Source organism: Pseudomyrmex gracilis, unplaced genomic scaffold, assembly GCF_002006095.1.
Source record: "Pseudomyrmex gracilis isolate BER0280 unplaced genomic scaffold, ASM200609v1 scaffold_40, whole genome shotgun sequence".
Classification (NCBI taxonomy): Eukaryota; Metazoa; Arthropoda; class Insecta; order Hymenoptera; family Formicidae; genus Pseudomyrmex; species Pseudomyrmex gracilis.
The window spans coordinates 239846-261252 of record NW_018020624.1 but is presented as its reverse complement, the minus strand read 5'-3'; the positions used below and the strand labels follow the sequence as shown (position 1 = coordinate 261252).

Here is a 21407-nt window from a genome sequence, read left to right as displayed (position 1 = left end):
ATTTTCCTCTTAAAATAAGAAACTCTTCTTGGCGCCTATTTTAGTATAAAATATACTTAAAGTAAGTGGGATATCTCCTCAAAACAAGAATAAAATTTTTTCGGTATGCGCAAGACCTTCAATTACAAAATTGTGAAAAATCATCTTACGATATGTTTTGAAAGTTTTCGTGTGTCTTATGCGCGTTTTTAAAAGCCAATGAAATTTATTAATTTTATAGAATCAAAATTTCATTCGAGCCTGCATATATTATACTTGTACGTTATATTGTAAATATAAATTTATTTTGCAGGACTGTACAATGGAAAAACTATAGCGTCGAGCTGGATGACTATCGCAACGATTTACCGCAATGCGGGTACTACCGGATTGCAGGTAGAATTTTTCTTTCCGCGTGTTCAAGGAAAGAGGTACAACACACTTCTCCCTCCGCACACAGCGCGCGCGACTCACTCACTCTTTATAGATATATCCAATCTCTTTGCGCCCGCATTGCGGTCCTGCATGCGGCTGCGCCTCGAAGGAAATATAATTCATACACAGAATAAAAAACATAAACAAAAAATTAAAAAAAAAAAAAACAATAAGGGACAGGCGAGAGGAAGAACGGGGAGGAACCCATAATGTAACCATCTCGCGCAAAAGCTTCGGAGAGCGAGAACGAGAATGATTCTACACAGACGTATAATCCTACAACGATCATAGGATTTTCAGGTACGTTATCAAGTACGTTCTGTAGAACGCACCGTTACAAAGACGGGAGGATGCGTATATCAGGCATAAGTTCAGAGTTCAACTCGCGGCACAATAAACCGTTTATCGTGGCCCCGAAGCGTTGCACGATGAAAACATCTTTTTCCCCCGTTGAGAGGTCGCGCCGCGCGTTCGAACGATCGCGCTCGAAATAATGACGCGTGAATAGCGCTGTTGTGAGCTCGCAAGGTCGGAGAACGACGGGCGCGTATCTCGTCATCATGAAAGCGAAAAACTACTTTGTGAGATAGTATATACCTATACGAAGAAACTCATAGTTGTGGGGTCTGAGAGTAAAACGCGCGACCGAATGAAGAACGATTCCCACCCGCTGTGCGTCATTCGGACTCGAATCCGTGTTACGCGCGGTACTATTCACGACATTTACGATCACAGGCCACATGTATTGTGAAGCCGATGACGAAGCACGATGATTAAACGTTCATTCGTAGACGCGGAACGAGAGACGCTTTGTCGGACACACAACATCGCCGCTAACTGACTCGCTCTGCGAATTATTTCGACGAGAGACAACGAAGCAGCACGGAACTTGTTTCTACGGGGCACCATTTGTACATACAACACATTTGGAAACACAGTTACTTTGACGAACGAGAATAGCAAGATAATCAGTGAATAAAATTAAAATGATACATGTACGTTTATATAAGATAAACGTGTCCCAGTATACGCTTAAGGAATAGCGACAAAATAAATCCACTGATTTATAATGTGTAAAAGTATCATAAAATTAAACAATTTTTGTTTTATTACGAGTTGATACAATTAATTATTGAAAACTGAAATAATATAAACTTATTAATAACTTTCTGAATTACGTCAGATGTATTTATTTTAATAAAAATATGAAAATGTCCCGGACAACCTAAAATGCATTTATAACTACTAATTTTCAATGTTATATAATCATCATTTCACTTTATGTTAATACATTTTTATATTTTACAGTAAGAATTTTTGTGTTTTAATTATATTAAAAATTAGGATAAAAAATGAATGAAATTTTCATTATTGTCCGGATACTGGGACGTTTACCTTATAATATTTTTCTAGTTAAGCCTAGTTTAAGCCTAGAATACATCTGTAAAAGCACTCAAGTCTCTCTTTTCTATATTTAGAAAGAATATCTAATTAATATTTTTTTCTCGCGGAATGCAACAAGGTCACGGAGATTTGCATTTCTTCTTCTATATTCCACGTTAAACTTTGACCCCTTCCCACCGTCGTCACTCTCTATATGCGGTCTCGCTTCGAACAATTCTCCTCTTCGTCTGTCACCAAGATGCATTCTAGCGCGAGATGTATTTCTACTCCCACTACTCGCGTCCGCGTAGACTGCCTCCCACTTTCTTCCCCGCTAGACAGCTTGTCGTTTCGCAAGGATGCACGTATCGTTTTATCTGCCGCGGGTGCATTTAATTTACGTACGTAGGTAGGTAGGTAGGGACTAGGAAGAAGAGCAGCACGTGCATATCCCAGTCACTTTCAAAGGTTGGGCGTTCGAGACGTTTGCGAAACGCAGAAGCATACCTGCTTCAATCCTTTTTTTTTTTTCCTGCGCGCTCCTTTCCTTCTCTCACTTAACTCTCTTCCTTCTTCGCTGCGCGCGTCGATCGCAAGTCATAAATCTTGGCAAGTTAAGTAATTCCGTAGCCGAGAATCGCGGTGATGTAAGAACGTTCGATATTTGATGATATATTCATACACAAATCGCGTAAGTGGAGCCGCGAGTGCTTGTCTTTCGCACCTTCATCCAATCGAATTTCATCGATCATTTATTTTCTGTATTGTTGTTTACAACTTCGAAAAAAAAAATATTAATAATTTTTACTTTATGTCAATTGTGAAAATATTTTAATAAATTATTAAACTTCTCTTTCAATATACTTTTTCTCTCTCACATCAAAGATGTTTTTGTGCTTTCTTAGAGATATTTCTTAAAGGAAGAACTAACTGAATATAGCGCTATGTAATTCAACATATCCCTGTGCGAACAAAGATTTCTATTCTTCAGGTCGGTCGTTATCGCGATGTCTCGCCTACAGGCACGGTTTTGCGGAACTTATACTCGCTACATGAAGAATTTCCGCTCGGAGCACGACCTCGTTGACGACCTTCGTAACTGTTGAGCCCCGCGAACTTCATGTTAACGCGCGTCTCTCGAAAGCGGCGCTGATGCGCCGCGACGAACTCTATCACGTTCACAAGAGCGCGGCGTTGTAAGAGTCGCGGAAGAGTCGTAAGAGAGAAAGAGATGGAAGTGTGCATATATATAAAAGAAAAGAAAGAGAGAGAGAGAGAGAGAGAGAGAGAGAGAGAGAGAAAATTCGCGACGAGATAGCATTGTGGCACGGGCCTCTATGGAAGAGAAGATGCCATAGGTGTAGGTGGATGCCGGATGAGTTGTATCTTATTGTCGGGGCGGCATACCATTAAAATACATTAGAAGGAGAAGATACTCCTCCCCTCTCGCGGTCGGGTATAATCGCAGCAACTCGCGCTAAAGCAATGGGGAGCGCGTAGCAAACGCGAACGCGAATGAAGCCCGGGAGAGAGAGAAAAGAGAAGGAAGAAGAAGATCGAGGGTGGGATCGGCCAGGTCGTGATTCCCGATGATTAAACGTTCGCGGGGGCTTTGAATTATGCTGTGATCGTACCCGGACTTACGAGGGGCGTGATCGATGTTACACCGCGATACGACTAACTAGACTCTTCTGGGACAACGGTTATTATCTAATGGCGGAATACCGCCGACCCGCGCCGACGATCTCGATGTGACGGATGACGGGTTCCTTTCGACGTGGTTATATGATATTAATCCGACGACGTGTATACCCAGTATACGGAGTAACAGGTCTCGATTGATCCTATACGCGGCTTGAATCAGTTTCTCTCGTAAATATTGTCAAAAGAAAAAAAGATAGAGAAAGCGTTATTATTTATTACAGCGTTTCCGGGAGACAAGTTCCCCTAAAGCGCAACTAGAAAAGTACAAGAATAATAATAAAAACAAAATATACATAAAAATATAAATAAAGATCTAAGTGGTGAAAAAAATAACAAGAAAAATATATAAAATAAACATCAACGATCGATTCGATATAATTATTAAAACTCTTATCAGAAAGAGAGAGAGAGAGAGATTCAATCTCCGTTACGTAAATTTCTGACGAGGAAATAGTTTGTAAAAGGAGTATTTTTAAATAAAATTGTAAATTTTTCTAAATTCAAAGATCGAGTAGAAAAGAAATAAACGAATAACATTACGATATAAACACACGTCAATTAATTACTTCGATAGACCATTTCCTAGCAGCGCAGCTTCTAACGACATTAGTAAACGACTTTACATTACGGTCGGTCGTTCGTAGCCCCGGTCCTTAACTCATCTGAACTTTCTCTCTCCGCTGATGTACCTTTAAGTGCGATCTAATGTGCGTCAACAAAGCGCATATTTTAAAGCGGACGATAATTACGCGCCGAGGAACACGCGCCATCGATCAAGCGCATCAAGACTTATTATTATGAACTTATTATTAAAACTTAAACGCATCTCGTAAACTGTATAGTTAAAAAAAAACGTGCTCACACACAAGAAATAAAATTTGTTACACGAGGCCATTCTTCGTGTCTCTACGTGCGCGGAAAGCCGAACTTTTTACGACGATCGCTCTTGGATTCGCGGCTGTCGTCAAATTAATAATTAATTAATTGAAATTTAAAAAGCAGTAGGATATTATACGTATCGTATCGCAACATTGATACGTAAAGGGATCGATGTGAAAGTGTTGGCGCAATTGTGTAGGTGTCTATTCAATAGAATAGTTGCGCGCTTGCCGCACAATAAAGCCGTCTATATAAATCAAGGAAAATATGTTATTTTCTGGAGTCTATTACACAGCTCCGCAGCGCGCGACCGCGTAATACGGTCGGGTGTAATTAAATAATTTCAGCTTTCGAGCTCTCAAGTTCGATTGGAAACAATAGGGAGCGCCCCGCCGCGCGATTTCCGCGCGCACTCGCGAAACCCGGCAGCGTCGGCATTCGAATTAACTCGACAAAGTATCGGCAGGCAGTCCTTAATTAGGAGAGCTAATTGCGCGCGGACTCGCGCATGCAGAAAAGGTTACGCGCCGTGATTTATTGACCCCTCTTCTGCTCGCGCCCGCGCCCGAGCACCCCCATCCTAATTAAGTGCAAGCGAGCGCTATTGTAGCGGTCGGCCGCGCACAGAAACAATTACCGATTTGCGAGTCGACGGCGAAAAAAAATGTAGAATTTCACGGGCACGGGAAATACGGGCGGCGAGAAAGAGGAACGCCACCTACTCCGAAGCCGGAGGTTCGTTAACCCGTTTTTGTCTTCCCATCCTCTTGTTGCTCGCTAGTTTCACGTACACTGACCACCATTTGCCTTTTTAGGAAGATACATGCGCGTCGCTCGCAAAAAAGCGCGATCGCGTTTCACGAAATACCGCACTCACAGAGCGGGAAAACTGTTTGGGTAAAAGGCGCCAAAAGAACATAAGAGCTGAACAAAGTCTCGCAAATTAACACCGTAAATATTCTTGGCACGTAAAACTCTCCTTTGTGTAAGTTTTCAATTGTACGAGAGAACGAAAAGAAAAAAAAAAATACCAAGTACAACTCAGAAGTTTAAAACCATTAAAAAAATATTTTCCATTTCTCAAAAAAATCGAGAGAATATTTTACGGTGAAACATCGTTAAATCGTCTCAAGTATCGCATTAATGCTGATAAAAAAACTAACGTTTTCGATTGAAGAGAAATGAATGTATCGGAAACATAATATCTCGATTAACTTCTTAATTCTACCAAGCAACGATCGGGACAGACGGTAGCGAGCCGAACGATGAAAACAATTTTATGGATCTCGCCTGTAACCGTCAGCGCTATAATTCTCCTCGACGAAACAGAATACCGATGTTTCGCTGAATCGATCTCATCGAGAAATGGTGTTCGATATGATTGCATCGGCGAATCGGAAAACGTGTCGAGTTCTTCGTGTTACCGTCGAGAAAGACACATAATTAAACCGAAGCGGCGTTGAAAGCGCGCGAGCGCGAGCTTCGTGCGCTCAAAAGCCTGTCGTAAGTTATTGCGCCTTGCCGTCAACAATGCCGATCGCCATTACGTAAGTTCACGATGATCGCTCTAAAACGTTCGACAATAGAGCCGCGGTCTCGCTTCGATTGCTGCACCTTATTCGCTCGCAGTATATATAGCACCGCTATCCGCACGCTTCGGATATAAAGAATATAATGTGTAATACGTACGTACGTACGTACGTACGCGCGATGTGTAATCATTGCTTTACGTCACGTTGTATTTCGTGACATTCGAAAAAAATTTAATCGTCAATGTGGTATTAATTATCGGATTTCGCCGAGTAATTTTCCCTTCCCTTTCTGATATACGTACGCACATTAGCTGATTTCTGTATAATTATAAATTTCTCTGCGCGCCGAAAAATGACGAAGGCGGAAATGTTGGCTCTCTGCGAGAAAGCACGGACTTATGTAAAACTTGATAATAAATTCTACGTAACTATAACGAGATGTGTGTGATGACACACATATATATATATTCGGTACAACATATATATTCGACGCGACATATATCAAACGTAGAAAATGAATCCGCGCGTCTGTGTGTTTATCTCGCGCGGCTGATGAAAAAGAATCGTGTCGAGCTTAGCGCATCAAGAAAGCGCCCTGCGGGGGAGCAAGGTTCACAAATTGCGGAGCAAAAGGTAAAGGCCTCTGAAAGTAACGCGCGCGAATCAAGAACAGGCTCGCGGCGCCATATAACTCTCGCGCTGAATAACAACGCCTTATCTCGGCATTGAAAATTACAAAATCAAATTGCGTGTTATTAATCTTGTTCTAACGCAGAAAAGTTTTAATAAATATAATATTTCTCGCGTCGAATATAATTTATAATCGCGAGATTAGAATTTTTTCAAAAAGTGTGTCTCGAAAGTCTGAGCAAATCTCGGCGCGCGTATCTCGCGTAGAAATTCGATAATCATCGATATGTAGGTATACGTAAAAGTATTTGCTATATATAACAAAATGATTTACGTGGCGATTGGCACATTTATTTACGTCCGATTCCGCAAAATGTTAAGCGTTTGCCGTCCAATCGCCTTGAAATGCTAATGTCTGTTCTCATGTTTCATATCGATCGCCATAATCTTTGTTGCCGTCACGAGCAATATTAAAATATCTCCCGACAGATATCACGTATCAAACGTCCAAAGCAACGGCATTCATATTACATTCAATTAAGAATCAATTGAGCAATTAAGATAATCGCTTAATTATTCGCGCGGATATTGTTGCCACGCTTAATTAAATTTCACTTTATATTTGGTGCGTATCGTCACGCGTCCCACATAGAAAATTTACCTACTGTCTCGTTCGATCGAGGTTGAGAAGTCTCTCCTCGAGAACATTCTTCTCGTTTTCTCTGTGATTAGATAAATTTATCGAAACAATGCTACTTTATCTCTAGCATTCCATCGGTAAGTCGCAAAGTAGCCCATTGTAACTTATTGTATATTCTCTCAGTAGACATTGTTAACTCTCTTGTTGAACCTTTTCTGTCAAGATATCTAAAAAGATTGTGTTGGAGTTGCTGTGACTAAGAGAGGCAATAAAATCAAAAATTAATCTCCGTCCTTATTTACAGTTTGTTATTTAGTTTAACCAAGGTTTATATGTTTACATAAACAGAGGACGGGTACGATAGAGAGAAGAAAGAAGTAAGTCACATAGGACTTGTGACGCACAGCGGCAGCTATATCAGTCAATTAGAGAGGAGAGGAGAGTTTAAAGAGTAAAGATATACCTTCCGTACGCGTATACTTTATTAAAGAGTACATTGAGCAGAACGAAAGAATTAATAATTTATATGTCCTTTTTAAGGAATAATCCCAATAGATTGAATAAAATATATACCTATATATATATATATATATATATATATATATATATATATACCTTGTATATTAAAACTATTTTCCTCTTCCGAAATTAATATATTCTACAGATCGTTGCATGTTTGACAAATTATATTATACCAATGCAATCCATGTTTAGGTTTAATGGTGCAAACACTTTGACGGAGCACAAATCCTTTCGCAACTACGCGAGCCGCGCTATGAAACACACCTCTCTCTCTCTCGTTTCGCCGCTCGATGTACCCATCCGTTCCACAAAGTCGCTTCGCTGAGAAAATTTCGCAACGCTAGCGAAACGACGACAACGGCGCCATACGATCGCGAGCGAGTGTCAGGTGCAGCGCGATGCAATAATGCACCGAATCGACGCGATGAACAAGACGATCTTCGATTTCTTTCGTGGTGTATATATATATATATACGTGACGTGTCGCGCAACGCCGTGTCTATTGTTCTTCATCGATACCAGGTAGAAATCGTTAGTGATTGATCGATCTAACGTCGATAAGCTGTTCTCTGTTACTTCAATACACTGCGAAATTATTTCAAACGCTCTCTCAAGCAAAAAAGAGAAAATAAAAAAACTATTTTATAATAAGTTACGAGTTTTTAAATATATTTAATAATACAACAAAATAAACTCTAATAAAAATTGAATTATACATCAATGTAAAAAAATAGATTTCTCCAATTTTACAAAACGATACACCACAGGTATGTACTAGCGTCTAGTTTGTTAATATATGACACGATTATTTCATGAAATTTAAAAGGAAACCTCGTTCACAACACACGCAGATACAAATATAGAACGTGCATAACAAATCCGATTCAAATCAATTGATTTGCTTGCGTGCCAGAGATCGTTTTTCAGCGGCCTATTATGCAAGTTCTGCAGTGCAGTCTTTCTAAGGCAACAACCGATATGTCGAGAATATGTCGATCGAACTGGATCGGGAGGTATATATTGCAACTAACGAGAGAGTCAAATTTGGCTATGGCTTTCACACACAAATTAGAACACCAACAAGGAAAATGTTAGATTTACGCAACTACGAGATCGTTTATCGTCGATATACTACTTATATCCCAAAACGCAAAACGCAGAAAATCACGAATATTGCATGTGTGCGGATGTGTTTTTTTGTCAGTCCCTCGCATCAGCTTAACGAACACTATCGATTATTTTCCTATTCAATACAGATTCGATTCTTCGAGTTTTTCCACAGCACAGTCGACCTTCGACGGCCTCCGTCACAGTTGATTATCCACGGTAGTATACGCACGCGGAGATGTAGGTAGGTGTGTAACGAACTTATGCGGTGGGCGCGAATGCAATTACTTAGATAACCTCAGTGGGATAATGCCCTTGGCAGTGTCAGGAAAAGCACGGTCACAATAAATCTTCGCTGACATATTTGAAGATCAAATTTCAAGAAAGCAATCCTGTTAGCTCTCTTGTCCAGTCTATGAAATAATTAAAACTTAACATTAAAATTGATCATTAAGAGCCAAACGCTGAATGTTTGTGCAAAATGAATATATAAATATATATACATATATATATATATATAAATTATTATATATATATATATAAATTCAGTTGTAAAAAATGTACACTAAAATAATATAAATATAATATATATTTTATAATATAAATATATATATTTATATTATTTTAGTGTAAATTTTTACAACTGAATTTTTGAATTGAAAATTCAATTCTTTAATTCATAGAGAATGCTGAATGTGCATCACACGTGTGACAAATGCTCGTTACCCTGTCTATCTAATTTTAAAATATTGCAAAAAAAAAACACCTCGGCCAAAAGTCGAACCTGAAATTTCTCGCTTTCCGTGCAAAATAATTAAAGTATATATATATTGATAAAGGTATTAGCAATCTATATAGATATAAAGTATAAATATCTCTCTCAATTATAAAAAAAATATAAATAAGTCTGAAAAAAAAAGATGATCTCTTCTCTTCTCTTTCACTCTAATAACAATAAAACGCACAAGCAGTACCGCTATTCTATTAATTACTTCATTTTGCTTCAAGGTGCTTCATTTACTTTCACGCTCCAACTATGTTCGCGGGTAATATCATATTTCACATTGTACATCCTGTTCTTACATCTCGTCGCGTTTCAGCTTCAAAACAAAACGTGAGAAGAGACATCTAGGGAATTGATTTGCGAAGAAGAAGAAGAAGAAGAAGAAGAAGAGACCGAGCTGTAATAAAGGAGACTGCGCCCAACAGTGCCCTCGCTCGCGGCGTTAATTGCACGGACACGAGAGCAACTGCGGAACGTCACTCGCTCGTCGCGCTGTGTCATTCTCGGATATACAGCGACGTGATGCGCTCACCAGGTGGATGCCTTCTCGCGCCTTCGTCTCTCTTCTCTCTCTCTCTCTCTCTTTCTCTCTCCGCACACCGTTCCTAATATTATTTAGCGACTCGAGCACGCGCTAGGTAGCCGGAACAATTGCGGCACGACGGCGGTGTGTAATGATGCGACTACCGCGAGACGCCGCCGCATCGCGAACCCCGTAATTACGTTTCCGTTCTATTACACGCCCGGCGATTGCGGCGCGCGAGATTCTCCTATCCCACCTCTTTCTCCTCCTCCTTTTCTTTTCGGATCTTTTCGCGATCTCTTCTTACTCGTGCTTTCGCGCTCGTGAATAACGCGCTTTTACGCTTGCAGTTCGAAGATTTTCACAGCCGTCAGCTCCCGACGAGCAATTCTTCTTTATACGAAAAGTCTCACGGAAGTCACTTCGCGATTGGGACCCGATTACACGCAACGTCGATTACTGTATCGGAAATCGTTGACTGGAAATATGACTCGGCAATTCGTAATCTCCTCCTCAGCGAAGATGGGAGGCAAAATATGATAATAATACTGATTATACAATAAGAACTTTGTTGCTACGATTTTTTGACGATAAAAGAATCCGTGATTATTATAATTATATACCGCAATCATTATTTCCTTCGTGATTACACACTTCGCAGTTTTAATAATTCTCCACGCAAATATCATGTATCCGCGACATTGCCGAGAAAACTTTGGCGAGAGCATTATAACAAGTGGGATCGAAAAAGTAGCGATTAGCAGAAGAGAGAAATCGACACCGCACCGCAAGGTGAATCTTCCCGTCGTCTTTCAGAAACGGGGCGAGGAGAGCGCGCGTCAGTGTGGCGCAAACGCGCGTGCACACGCGCACACACACACACACACACACATACACACACAAGAGCAATTTCTCGTACATATCTCGTGCTTATGTATTGTACGTACGTGGCCTTATGCCTGGCGCGGCGCGCTCATTAACATGCATTCACGCCGTAATATTTATCGTTGCGCGGTTGTTGCTCGAAGCTTGCGAGAGATGCGCCAGCCCGCAGATCTGACCGCGTGTTCAGATCCTAGATAAATTCGCAGCGAAACGCGAAACGTCACGCATTGAATTGCGGTCGACGAGAATTTTCGACGATTCTCCGCTCATCGAATATCGATACACGGGGAATACCAATACGGTTTAATTCGATAACGATTTAATCGCGATAAAAAATAATGATTTGACACGTTGTTAAATAAAATGTAATGTGGCACGAATTTTATTTAAAACATTGAAAGCAATTTTATATTATAAAAAGTGACTCCGGCGAAATGCTAATCTCCGAACAAATTGCGCTTCTAAGTAAAATTGAAAAAAAAAAAAAAAAAAATCGCTGGTTCATACCAGTAGATAACTCCCGCATCGATCAGGCACGTGACGCGTATCGTGAAAACTCGCATGTACCGTTGTTACCACGCTTCGACATGACGGTGGTGTGTGTTTACATCGAGTGCTATTACCTTCGATCAATGATAATAAATCGATCTATCTGAAATCAGGTCGCAGATATACGATGGCTATCGCCATACAAAGACGGATGGTTTTGCTCCTTTGCGATTTTTTTTTTCTTCTATCGATACTTTCCTAGATGCTGCGTCGCGATAAATATGACGCAATGTCAGTCGATTGTGATTTATAAATAAACGCAGAAAAGAAAGAGAAAATTGCGAATAACAATAGACGTGTATGCGTCACAATTGTAAAAAAAAGTCAAGCTAGGTATGCGTACGAGCGCGAGACATCTCGTCGTAAAATAATCGTTTGTATAACAACGAGATGTTTTTGAGAGCTTCGAATTGATATATTGAACAAATGTTCAAAAATTAATTATCTGAAATAATTAATAATTGGTCATTCGTCGAAAAAATTAATTGTCAAACTTTCTGACACTACTTTTTACGAGATAATTCCAGCGAACTGCTAAAAGAACACGTTGATTCACGCGCAAACTCGGCATCCCGCTTCTGCTCGACGATATGCATACATTAAATACCTATATAAGACCGGGTCATGACACAAGAAATCGATTTAAAGGTCATGAAGTTTTTTCTCTCTCCCGCTATTTTTTTTTCTCCTTCATGATATTTAATTACCAACTTAGAGATTTTCTTCATTAATTATCCATTCGCGATATCACAAGTGTCATACGGAGTTACGAGTAGTACATGAATACGCACTCTATTTACATATCTCTCTCTTCTCATTTTTTTCTTCGAAAATCTTTAATTATCCCAAGGTTTACTGTACATTGTCTCGAGATTCCAGATAAAATGTTACGCTTCGATAAAGTGTTTTTTTTTTTTTATAACTTTGCTATATCATTTATCAGAAAACTTTTTAGTCCGTGCAACCAGAATCATTTGTTAAATAGCGTTTATCTACTAAATTCACCTATATGAAATCACTGATATGTAGAATATAACATACCTGTTGCTCTATTCGATCGCGCGCAAACAAACTAGGATAATCAATTATGACACCCGCAACGATAATATCAATTTTCATAATCTCGCTAATGAGATCAGCAACAGGAACGTATACGTATAAAACCGCCCAACCGCGATTCTCATCTATTTGCAATAAATCGTTCGCGGTGCGTGTCTAAAAGACGTCGCATTGCGGAGAAGACAGTAAAAGTAAATCTAGCGCGGGGGGAGTAGATTCGAGAAGATTTGTTGCGAAACGACCCGCGATTACGCATGCAAATGCGTAACATTGCCATGCACAAAGGCGAGATCGATATCAGTTTTTCAGTCGGTCGCGAATTCTCCGAGCTCAACATCGTTCTCGTCGTCTCTTCGTCGTCGTCGTCGTCGTCGTCGTCGCGGTCGCGGACATCGCGCAGCGCCGACGGATAACGATCTGGTTAGCGATGACAGCCCGTGTGTGTTTCGCGTTTTACCTGGCAAGGAGAGTCGCCGCGGCGCGCGTATTGAATTATATGACCATATACAGCATATGCGCGTTGTCGCGGGTGGGTTTTCTGCCTGGCGTAGGGTGAACAACGGGAGGGGAGAACGAGGGGAGAGACGACACGCCGTGTAATGCGCGTATGCTAATCGGCCAGGCGCGTCAAGGTCCTCTTTCCTCCCGCCGAGTTATCCGGAGACCCGGTCTGCCCGGATTCGGGGTAAAAGAGCGCGACCAGCAGCGAGTTCAGATAAGCTTAGCTAGCGCGCGCGTCTCTTTATAAGGTGCAACAACGCACAATCGTGCGCGCGCTTTGCAAAAACAAAACTTCGCCGCAATAAAGAACTATATACATTTGCGCGTAGAAATTCAAGTTTAGATTCGTCGAGGTTTAAGACTCGACGAGATTCTAAGAACTTGTGACGGAGAGATTATAAACTTTAAGAAGTATAAACTTCACCAAAGCTGTTATCACTGACGTTCGTATAATATATACAATTATGAATCTCTCATCGTTCTCAATGTAAATAAGCGAATTATAAATATACATATATATATACATATATATTGAATAGGAATATATCTAAGCGCATAAATCTGCGATACACGTGCAAAAAGATAAGCTAAAGAGTGACATCAGTTCAATATTTAATCGCAACGAGGAGTATAAGGAGTAATAGCTGAGAGCGATGGTCAGGAATAAACGCACGTTATCGGCCACTGACAAAGCTTTCCACAACGATTACGAATAAATGACGGGTAATCATCGACGGGAATGAGGGTCTATCTAAGTTCCAGGAATACATTAATAACGTCATTTCTTCTCGTGAATCGACGCGCCGGGTTCGTAATGATTACGTTACGTGCCAAAATGCGGCTTTAACGTCTCTTCGCGTACACACAGATCGCGAATGTAGACCCCGACGGCGCAAATGCGCGCGCGCGCGCGACTCTCAGGTCGTTGCGTCTCGCGAAACGGACCTGCTGCTCTCTCGTGTACGCTTGATCTCCGCTTTTACTGCGCTTTACGGAAATTTATTACCTTGCGGTTTCAACGCGCGTGTTATCGGCCACATAAAGAACCAGAAACGAAGTTGGAATTTCACGATTTCTCAGCAAGCGCGCGAAATAATGCGTAACAATCCGTTCGCGAGTTCCACATTGTGACGCGCCACGTTGTTGTAATTACGTAACGCGAGTGTGAAGTTTAATTGCGTAAGCTTTACAGCCGGCATAAAAAAAAAAAAAAAAAAAAAAAAAAAGAAAAGAAAAAAAACGCGGAACACCATTTGAATTATATCTGCAATAACGCGCGGCGACGCGCGGAGAAGAGAGATATAATCGAATTAAAAAAAAAACAAGATCTCTCTCACTGATCTTCAGATAAATTCGTTTACACAATTGTGATTTAATTAAGACGTTCGTTATAACGTTCCAATTCCCGTGACAGTCTGACTGTGGATCTCTCTCCTTAATGTATTGTCTAAAACAACGTTATAATTGCACTCCAAACGTGAGTGTCTTTGATATAATGAACAGAAACGACTATATATGTATGTATAATTTTTTTTTTTTTTAATAGAATGTGTTGTAACGACAAGAGCCATATATATCACTCGGTGTACGAAGGATTGAAGAAGACCTTGAAGTAAATTCAGCTGACACACGCATTGCGTACAAGTGACGGGATACAAGAGATCATTTTTGATCGGGCGAATTAACGCGAAAAATTTACGTTTCCGCGCTCAAAAAAAAAAAAAAACAGAACAGCAGCTACTATTAAACTTAGCGCTGGGAAACGACGTCTTCATCGTTTCGGCCGCGACGGTGAACACTCCGCGCCTTCCGTGTAGACAATAATTATCAGGCGGCGTGGACTCAGGTAGCCGCTCCGGATGCAACGGTACGTCGTGCAGATGCAAATAAAGGTGATCTACGGTGCGCGGTGCAATCGCGCTCTCGGTGGGCAGCTCACGATGGCCAGGCGTCGGGGCTCCTCTGTTTCTCACGATGCAGACCGCGCGGAGCGAGGAAGCGAGAAAGCGAGAAGATAGAAAGAGAAAGGAGAAGTGTCTAGATTGTATCGAGAGAGGGAACGAGAAAATCACCACCGTGATCTGAAAAGGGTCTCTCTACGAAGCTGCTGCCTCCGATCTGTGTGTCGTAATCAAACAGACGCGCGTTTGATATGAGTATTGCGAAATCGCGCACGGCCGGCGCCGAATGGCGTTGTAACGTTGCCGCCAAGCCGCGGTGCGTTCTGCTGTCTAGCGAACGCACGACAGCAGGGAAATTATTAGCGTCATAGCTCGGAGCAAGGTTCAAGCAGTCGGCGTTGGAATTATTATGTCGTTAAAAGAGCGATTTCGCGTAACGCTAACGCATAACGGCTTCGAAATTTTCCTGTGTGCACTACGTTTTAATTTTGTCATACGACAAAAAAAAAAGTGTAAAGAATAAATTATACTTTTTCTGACAGGCTGCAATGAAATGAAAAACAAAAAATTTCATTGACAACGACGCGGCAGAACCTTCCACAACCGAGTATGTGCATCGACAAAACAATTTAACACTTCGTCCATCTCTTTTCCCTCTCTACCCTCTCTGCTCACTCTCCCTCTCTGTCTGTCTCTCTCTCTCTCTTTTTCTCTCTCGCTCTCTCTCTCTCTCTCTCACATTCTCTCTGTTATCGATCTCAAACCGGCGTGCTGCAGAGAGGACAGGTCGCCTACGGCCTGAGAAACGACGCACGCGCCATGTTCGCGTAATGACAGGCCAGCCGTGGCACGGCGCTTTCGTAAAAGTGTCAATTCCACACAACGCACAAGGCTAGATGCCCGGCTAGGTTTTCTCAGAGACGCGACAAACTGCGGGAGGAGAAATAAATAGATAGATAGATAGATAGATAGATAGATAGATAGATAGAGATAGAGATAAATAGAGAAAAAGAAAGAGAGAGAGAGAGAGAGAGAACATGGCCAAGGAACATGACCAGGAACGTACGCGTACACGCCTGAAAACGGGTACGTAATCAGGCGTAATTAGCCTGTTGTGCCGCGGTAAAAGGCCGCGTAGAGAGAGAGGAATAGGTGACTGACCCCTTGCCTCGGGCGGGGTTCACCGTGGGGTCTCCAGCAGAGGTCGAAAGGAGTCTCCCTCCACCTCTCCCCGCGTACCACTCCGCGTGGCAGTCGCGGTTTCTCCCACCCTTCTTTAGGTTCGATCCTTTCCCGGCTCGCCTCCTCGCCGCGCCGCACACGTTCTATTCTATCACTGGTAATTTATCCCTCTTCTCCTAGTGTCCTTATTCCTATATCTATCATTCGTGTTTTGCTATCTATCGTTCTGCGTTTTCTCGTTATTGTAGGGCCAATAGCCCCACCGACGTTTACAGAAACGAACAGTTTTTCTCTCGCATGCACAAACAATATTTTATATACTCTTCGCTTTATTCTTTCCTCATGTATCTGTGAAGTGAAAGAAGATTAAAAGCGTGTCACATTAAACAGTTTTGTTTTTTTATGTCTGCCTAGATTAAAGAAAAAAATATTTGCGTAACTTTCAGACGGTTGGTATACTGCAATATATTGATAGAGAGTTCTCCTATCTAATTAATAAAAAATGCAAAACCTTGCTCAAGTTCTACTTTTCTATTTGTTACGTGCCAAGTGCATTGACCTCTCGAAAGGTCCGCTGCGAATTTTTCGACGATCGATCGTGGAAACTTCGTCGGTGGTCGTCGCGAATTATTACGCGACCGACCGTTCATCCACACGCGATCGCGCGATGACTCCCACGAGGCCTAAGCACCTCATAGATCCTCACCTAGAACTAAAGTATCCTTCTTTCTAAAGCATAAGCTAATTTCGCTTACAAAGCCGCAAAATTATGCTAAAAAAAAGTTTTTCGTTCAAAATTTTAATTGAGAAAAAATTTGTTTTGTCATTTTTTGACACGTATTTTCTGTAAGAAAAATTAGAATAATAATGAATAAAAAAAAATACATACGTTATATTAAATATACATAAATACTAAAATTCAAGCCAGATTCACGACATATTTAATTTCAAGACTCGTCTCTCTCGTACAGCACCGCTCAGTTCGTTTAATGCTCGGCACGGTCACCCGAGCGGAGAGAAATGGAGAGGAAGGAAACGATACTGCGTTTTACTACTGGCTGAGCACGACAAGCGTAAATTAATTTTACAACGTTCCACCAGGTTAGTATAGCGTCATGGCCCGTTGGCAGGACGGAATCAGAAGCAACATTAAATCCATTTCATATCAAACGATAAAAGTGAACCGGGATATTACCTTAAACAAAAATCCGCGTGTGTGCCAATTTAAGTCTGTGCCGATCGTACTCGAGTTAGCGTTTTCCAGATAATAACATTTTTGCTACTTTCCGTGGTAATAAACGGTACACAAGCCCCCAACGATCGGGCTGTTTCCCCTTCGGCGATTTATCGCCTCTACTTATCGCACTTTTTCCGCACGTCGCGGTCAGATCTCGCACGCTTAGGAAAACGCGCAGCGCGTGTGCTTATCAAGTGCCGTAACCGCACCTGCATGTTTTTGCGACGTAGCACGGCCGTTATTTTTGCACGCGTAAAATTAGAGTTCGCGGCTGCCGCGAAGAGTGACCAGTAAATCTGTCGGTTCTTGCGGATAAAACGTGACGCCTCGGGAAACTGCGCGCGCGTCGGGCAAATGCGTTTCCCTACCCGAAACAGGTGGTCGTTCTTTCTTGCGTAGGTATTTCTCGACGCTCGTGATCGCACGGAGCTTGTTCACTTATGGCCTTCAATCATTTACGTGCTGAATTATAGAATGTTGGATGATTCAGAGAGAGAGAGAAAGTTTTTTCGATTTCTTTTTGAAAACTCTTCTTCCGTGAGCGAAGTAATACATACGTTCAAGAATACAGTTGTCTCTTAATTTGAAACTTGGGGCAGATTAGAAGTTTTAATACGTATAAATAAAACTGCGTGTACAATTTTACTTAATTTACAAAAACGATAAGTTAACTTGATCACGTAATGTATCAAATGCTTACTACAATTTATTACGCAATTGATTCTAATGACGCGGTATTCTACTTGACCGGAATGTTCTGATTGATTCATTAACGTCGATTGCTCAATAAAACTACGGCGGCGAAAGTGTTGCTCCGGTAGCGATCTTATAGATTACACAAATTCTCGACGTAATAAAGTGTAATCATGCTGCGTGCATCCGCGTTAATTCGAGCAGCTTCGGAACCCTCCAAAGGGTCAAAGCAATTGCTTATAATACGTATAATCTAACATGAGACCCGTGAATGTAATTATTTTCTATCGCATTAAGTAAATATCGCAATAGTACAGGATATTAATTGATTTTGCTCAGTTATTGTTAAATTAAAATACGTAATCATTATTATTCGTTATTCTTACTTTATTTGTTCTGAAAACTGGAACACAAACGATAAAAAACAGCAAAATATCTATATGTACGCAAAGATTATTTAATTTTATCGCGATATCGTAGGGAAAGCGAGAGATTCCAGGTTCGACTCCTGGCCGAGGTGTTTTTTCGCAATACTTTAAAATTAGACAGGGGGAAAACAGGCAATTCTCATACGTAATGCAAATTCAGCATCCTGTATGAATTAAAGAATTGAATGAATTGAATTTTTTCAATTTAAAATTTAGTTATTATACTGAAATAATATATTCGTTTCGCACAAAAAACATCCAGCGTTTGGCTCTTAATGACCAATTTAAAGTTTAGAATTTCAAGAGCCTTTACTTATTTCTTCGATTCACTTCGATTATTTAAATTTATTTGTGCCAAATATATTTAAACATAATTAAATTATTTAAACGATCTATTTTTTTGTTACAAACGTGCGCATTCACGTACGCGATTGTTCAACTTCACGTGGGAAGCGCGCCCACACCCTTGCAAACTCGCTCTACCGCATTGATAATCCTGAAGACCTCGTAATAATAACATCTGACGCGATTCTAAATTCGTTACGCCCTCGCTAAAGGTTACTCGCGCGTCATTACTCCGATTTTCTATTAGCCGTGCACGTGGATATTATCGGCGCATCCGAGCTGTGTCCTTTCGCGTAGCGCCGCAGCTGCATGATAGTCGGGATAGAAAACGATTTAAACTCTCTTTTAACGCCGAGAAATATGACGCAGCGTGTTTGCTGTTACTCACATCAGAGATAGAAACATTCTTTCAATCGATCGCTTAAACTCTGATTTCACATTTTCAGAGTCAGACATGCACTGTTTTACTTTTGTTAAATAAAATATATAAAACATTCTAAGTAATTTTGTAAACAAAAAAATCAAGTATCGTTTTAACAAAATATTTAATTATTCCTTTAGGCATTATATAGACAATCTAAAAAAAAAGTAGATAATTTTATGATATATTTTGAAAAATATTCAAGGACCAAAACACGGCGCTAATCGTTGTGCTGAAACAAGATAACGACGGAAGAAGGAAGGATACAGCCGGTAACGAGAGGTCCGTGATCCCGCACGAAGGTGCGGGAGAGTGCACTTATGGGAAACTTAGGATCGTGGCCGTATGTAGATGGTCGCGAGAGAGGCGCTAAGAGGCTCGTGGTGTACACGGTGATCGCGCACGAAGAAGGTGGTCTATTAGTTCTGCGACCTCCTGAAACAGAGCGAAGAGAAGGCACCACCACATCTGCGATCGGCGCCGATAACGTACGAAACGTTAGAGCTGAGAAACCACCATGGTTTCTTACCCCGAAATACAAGCGTTTCGTTTTAGGCTTTGCTTATCGCAAGCAAAGTCGTGTTCATAAAATTTTTAAATGTGTACATAAATTATATATACTTAGTAAAACAAAAAACGCAAGGTTATCACATCATTTAATGTTGTATAAATTGCGGAAGAACACGAAAACTTTTTTTTAGAGAACAAAATCGTATCACTGAGGAATAAAAGATTTCCACGCGAAGATAATATATATATATAGGCAAATCCACCGTAGTTTTAACTTTTGATGGACTTTTTAATACTGATAAATCTGAGTTGTTTTATTCGTATGTATTTTTTCTTCGTATACTTTCTAGTAATAACTATGTATAAGAACGAAGAGCGCGTTCGTGTTATTGCTGGCGTTTAAAAATACACACTAAGTCGATAAAAATATAAAAAAATCCATAAAATTTATTTCGTCCCTTTCGAAATTTGTGTTTCACTTTTAATAACGTTGCACCTGCGCCGTGTTATATAACGCTTTCGTACTAAATGAAAAAGTTAGTTCTTGCATTCGTACATCTTTTCCCCGGAGGTCGATCGTGTGCCATGTAACCGTAAAAAATGGTGGCCGCTAAAAAACTTGTTCCTCCATTTTTGCAAAATATTTCGTAAAGTTAACAATATTACATTACGCGCCGTTAAGTTAATTGACTATAACTGAGTTACCGAAGTTGTAGCAAACACAAAAAACGATAAATTTAAGACGTTGTTGAAAATTGTGCCTCGAAAATGAAACACACACCGGTGTATCAAAGATTGCCTTCATAAGCGTAAATTTATTAAAATCTACAAATCACCTTGGCGTATAGTCCGAGAAAAATTTTTTTCAATCCGTATCAGTTCTGTAAACTCTTTTTTATACCGTAACTCGCGAAATTCATGTGGCCACAATTTTCGAAACCAATTTTATTAGTTATGACGTTAAGAGTGCGTAATTTAAAAATGGTTGCATTGTCAAACCGGAAAGAAATATAAATCGACCTCAATCAGGTAAACTTAGCGCCGTTTACTTAAAACCATTAACGCGTGTAAATTGGTGTTTTTTAATTTATTTCAGAGACATGTTCGTCAATATAAGATGTACGTGCCGCAGATTTGAAAAAAAAAAAATAAATAAATAAATTTTCATAAAAGTCAAAACTACGGTGGGGATTTGTCCATATCTGTACAAAGATATAATTTTGTTTTTAATTTGGGAGAAGGTCGGCTGCAAAATACACGTGCCTTATAGATATGGTGAAATGAGATCGTCATCGCATCGACGACCTCACATCACCATATTCGACGCGTATTATGTAGTTTGATATGTTCGAGCGTAGCGCGGCGATGGTGAAGATCAATGCGCGTGTTTTGCAAAAAGGAAAAGCCGCCGTTTCGCGGCGTAAGATCGAAGGATATACCTCCGCCGGTAAACTTCTTTCCCGTTTCTGAATAATGCTAATGTCGACGATAAACATGTCCCCCGACATCGAGCGCGGGATTAAATCGAGAAAATTCTCGGAAATAAAACCAAAGTGACGTAACAAGTGACTTCAGATT

The 21407-nt window shown here is 40.6% G+C and overlaps 1 protein-coding gene across 1 annotated transcript in view; it reads right to left on the bottom strand.

The window, feature by feature from the left end:
* Positions 1–21407, bottom strand: part of LOC109852945 (Krueppel-like factor 6) — a 144037-nt gene that overhangs the window by 105720 nt on the left and 16910 nt on the right. The gene's annotated exons all lie outside the window — the stretch shown is intronic.